Source organism: Simochromis diagramma, unplaced genomic scaffold, assembly GCF_900408965.1.
Source record: "Simochromis diagramma unplaced genomic scaffold, fSimDia1.1 OVJJ01000402.1, whole genome shotgun sequence".
In the NCBI taxonomy this organism is placed as follows: domain Eukaryota; kingdom Metazoa; phylum Chordata; class Actinopteri; order Cichliformes; family Cichlidae; genus Simochromis; species Simochromis diagramma.
The window spans coordinates 445,372-449,713 of NW_024386972.1; the positions used below are offsets into that span (position 1 = coordinate 445,372).

A 4,342-nucleotide genomic window follows, 5' to 3' on the forward strand; every position below is an offset into this window, starting at 1 on the left:
ACTGGCAGCTTACATCTGGTGAAGTAGCTGGGGGCGGTCTGTTACTGCAGCTGTAGGATCTGGTGAAGTAGCTGGGGAGTCTGTTACTGCAGCTGTAGGATCTGGTGAAGTAGCTGGGGCGTCTGTTACTGGCAGCTGGAGGATCTGGTGAAGTAGCTGGGGCGTCCGTTACTGCAGCTGTAGATCTGGTGAAGTAGCTGGGGCTCTGTTACTGCAGCTGTAGATCTGGTGAGTAGCTGGGGCGTCTGTTACTGCAGCTGTAGCATCGTGGTGAAGTAGCTGGGGCTCTGTTACTGCAGCTGTAGCATCTGGTGAAGTTAGCTGGGGCTTCTGTTATCTGCGAGCTGTGTAGCATGCTGGTGGTGAAGTAGCTGGGGCGTCTGTTACTGCAGCTGTACATCTGGTGAAGTAGCTGGGGCGTCTGTTACCTTGCAGCTGGAGCATCTGGTGAAGTAGCTGGGGCGCTGTTACTGGCAGCTGTAGCATCTGGTGAAGTAGCTGGGGCGTCCTGTTACTAGCAGCTGTGGATCCTGGTGAAGTAGCTGGGGCGTCTGTTACTGCAGCTGTAGCATCTGAGTGAGGGGCTGGAAGGCGGGGTCTTACGGCAGCTGTAGATCTGGTGAAGTAGCTGGGGCGTCTGTTACTGCAGCTGTAGGATCTGGTGAAGTAGCTGGGGCGTCTGTTAATGCTGCAGCTGTAGCATCTGGTGAAGTAGCTGGGGCGTCTGTTACTAGCGCTGTAGGCATCTGGTGAAGTAGCTGGGGCGTTGTTTACTGCAGCTGAGGCATCGTTGAAGTAGCTGGGGGCGTCTGTTAACTGCAGCTGAGTAGAGCATGCTGGTGAAGTAGCTGGGGCAGATCTGTTACGACTGGCAGCTGTAGAATCTGGGAAGTGTGGAAAGCTGGGGAGGTAGACTGTAAGCTGAGTACTGGAGAAGGTGGGGCGGGGGGAGAGGGGGGGGGCGCTTGACACATCCTGGTGAATACTGGAGGCGCTGTTACTGCAGCTGTAGAGCTGGTGAAGTAGCTGGGGCGTCTGTTACGGCAGCTGTACAGCACTGGTAGAGATAGCTGGGGCGTCTGTTACTGCAGACGTATGAACCTGGTGAGTAGCTGGGGCGTCGTGTTTAGGGGGGCTGCGGAAGACTGTAGCATCTGGTGAAGTAGCTGGGGCGTCTGTTACTGCAGCTGTAGCAGTGGGGAAGTAGCTGGGGCGGGCTGTTACTGCAGCTGTAGAATCTGGTGAAGTAGCTGGGGCGTCGGTAATGCAGCGGTAGCATCTGGGAAAGTAAGCTGGGGCGTCTGTTACGGCAGCTGTAGTCGGTGAAGTAGCTGGGGCGTCTGTTACTGCAGGTGTAGGATCTGGTGAAGTAGCTGGGGCGTCTGTTACTGCAGCTGTAGGATCTGGTGAAGTAGCTGGGGCGTCTGTTACTGCAGGTGTAGGATCTGGTGAAGTAGCTGGGGCGTCTGTTACTGCAGCTGTAGATCTGGTGAAGTACTGGGCGGCTGTTACTGCGAGCTGTAGCATCGGGTGAAGTAGCCTGGGCGTCTGTTACTGCAGCTGTAGGATCTGGTGAAGTAGACTGGGGGCGTTGTTACTGCAGGTGTAGGATCTGGTGAAGTAGCTGGGTCGTCTGTTACTGCAGGTGTAGGATCTGGTGAAGTAGCTGGGCGTCTGTTACTGCAGGTGTAGCAATCTGGTGAAGTAGCTGGGCGTCTGTTACTGCAAGCTGGTGCATCTGGTGAAGTAGCTGGGGCGCTGTTACTGCAGCGTGTAGCATCTGGTGAAGTAGCTGGGGGCGGCTGTTACTGGCAGCTGTAGCAATCTGGTGAAGTAGCTGGGGCGTCTGTTGGCAGCAGTGGTAGATCTGGTGAAGGTAGCGGGGGCGGTCGTTTACTGCAGCTGTAGAACTGGTGAGTAGCTGGGGCGGCTGTTACTGCAGGTGTAGATCGGGTGAAGTAGCTGGGGCGTCTGTTACTGGCAGCTGTAGGATCTGGTGAAGTAGCTGGGGCGTCTGTTACTGCAGCTGGTAGCATCTGGTGAGTAGCGGGGCCTGTTACTGCAGCTGTAGCAGATCTGGTGAAGTAGCTGGGGCGTCTGTTAACTGCAGCTGTATGCATCTGGTGAAGTAGCTGGGGCGTCTAGGTTACTGCAGCTGTAGCATCTGGTGAAGTAGCTGGGGCAGTCTGTTCTGCAGGCTGTAGCAGCGGGGGGAAGGTGCTGGGGCGTCTGTTATGCCAGACGGTAGCATCTGGTGAAGTAGCATGGGCGGTCTGTTACTGCAGCTGTAGCAGCTGGTGAGTAGCTGGGGCCCCGGGTTTGTTTGGCTGTTACACACTGTTACTGACTGCAGCGATAGGATCTGGGGAAGTGTGCTGGGGGCGTCTGTTTACTGCAGCTGTAGGCAGCTGGTGAAGTAGCTGGGGCGTCTGTTAACTGCAGCTGTAGCATCTGGTGAAGTAGCTTGGGGTCGTTACTTACTGCAGCTGGTAGCATCTGGTGAAGTAAGCTGGAGCGGCTGTTACTGCAGCTGTAGGAATCTGGGTGAAGTAGCTGGGGGTCGTGTTACTGCAGCTGTAGCATCTGGTGAAGTAGCTGGGGCTTGTTACTGCAGCGCGTAGCATCATGGTGAAGTAGCTGGGGCTCTGTTACTGGCAGCTGTAAGCATCTGGTGAAGTAGCTGGGGCGTCTGTGTTAGCTGCAGCTGTAGCATCTGGTGAAGTAGCTGGGGCGTCGTTGACTGCAAGCTGTATGAACTGGTGAAGTAGCTGGGGCGGCTTTTACTGCAGCTGTAGATCTGGTGAAGTAGCTGGGCGTCGGTGCGGCAGCTGTAGATCTGGGGAAAGTAGCTGGGCGTCTGTTACTGCAGCTGTAGCATCTGGTGAAGTAGCTGGGAGGCGGCTGTTACTGCAGGTGTAGAATCTGGTGAAGTAGCTGGGCGTCTGTTACTGCAGGTGTAGGATCTGGTGAAGTAGCTGGCGCATCTGTTACTGCAGGTGTAGGATCTGGTGAAGTAGCTGGGCCTTCTGTTAATGCAGCTGTAGCATCTGGTGAAGAAGCTGGCACGTCTGTTACTGCGGCAGCTGTAGCAGCTGGTGAAGAGCTGGGGGCCGTCTGTACTGCAGGTGTAGGATCTGGTGAAGTAGCTTGGGGCGTCTGTTACTGCACGCTTGTAGGATTTGGTCGCATCGGTGAAGTAGCTGGGCGGCTGTTACTGCAGCTGTATGATCTGGGAAGTAGCTGGGGCGTCTGTTAACTGGCAGCTGTAGCAATCTGGTGAAGTAGCTGGGGCGGTCCTGTTTACTGAGCGGTAGGATCTGGTGAAGTAGCTGAGGCGTCTGTTACTGCAGGTGTAGGATCTGGTGAAGTAGCTGGGACTTCTGTTACTGCAGGTGTAGGATCTGGTGAAGTAGCTGGGGCGTCGTGTTAACTGCAGCTGTAGCATCTGGTGAAGTAGCTGGGGCGTCTGTTACGCAGCTGATAGCATCTGGTGAAGTAGCTAGGGCGTCTGTTACTGCAGGTGTAGGATCTGGTGAAGTAGCTTGGGCGTCTGTTACTGCAGGTGTGGGATCTGGTGAGTAGCTGGGGCTTCTGTTACATACGCAGCTGTAGATATGGTGAAGTAGCCTGGGGCGTCTGTTACTGCAGCTTAGGAGGCTGTGAATAGCTGGGCGTCTGTTACTGCAGCTGTAGGATCTTGTGAAGTAGCTGGGGCGTCTGTTACTGCAGCTGTAGCATCTGGTGAAGTAGCTGGGGCGTCTGTTACTGCAGGTGTAGGATCTGATGAAGTAGCTGGGACGTCTGTTACTGCAGCTGTAGGATCTGGTGAAGTAGCTGGGGCGTCTGTTACTGCAGGTGTAGGATCTGGTGAAGTAGCTGGGGCGTCTGTTACTGGCAGCTGTAGAGTCGGGTGAAGTAGCTGGGGCGTCTGTTACTGCAGCGTAGATCTGGTGAAGTAGCTGGGCGTCTGTTACTGCAGCTGTAATCTGGGAGTAGGGGGCGTCTGTTACTCAGCTGTAGCATCTGGTGAAGTAGCTGGGGTCCGGTTACTGCAGCTGTAGATCTGGTGAAGAGCTGGGGGCGGTCTGTTACGGGGCATCGGTAGCATTGGGGAAGTAGCTGGGGCGTCTGTTACTGCAGGTGTAGGATCTGGTGAAGTAGCTGGGGGCGTCTGTTACTGCGCTGTAGGCATCTGGTGAAGTAGCTGGGGGCTCTGGTACTGTGCAGCTGTTGATTGTGAGTAGCGGGGCGGCTGTTACTGCGCTGTAGCATCTGGTGAAGTAGCTGGGGCTGTACTGGTATTTGACTAGCTGGGCGCTGTGTGAGGCATCTGGGTGAAGGA

General features: G+C 55.5%; 1 long non-coding RNA gene across 1 annotated transcript; it reads left to right on the forward strand.

The window, feature by feature from the left end:
• Nucleotides 1–3,481: 3,481 nt before the first annotated feature.
• Nucleotides 3,482–3,879, forward strand: LOC120738185. The gene is made up of 2 exons (XR_005696913.1): nucleotides 3,482–3,562; nucleotides 3,814–3,879. It is a non-coding gene; the product is annotated as an uncharacterized LOC120738185 (long non-coding RNA).
• Nucleotides 3,880–4,342: the final 463 nt, after the last annotated feature.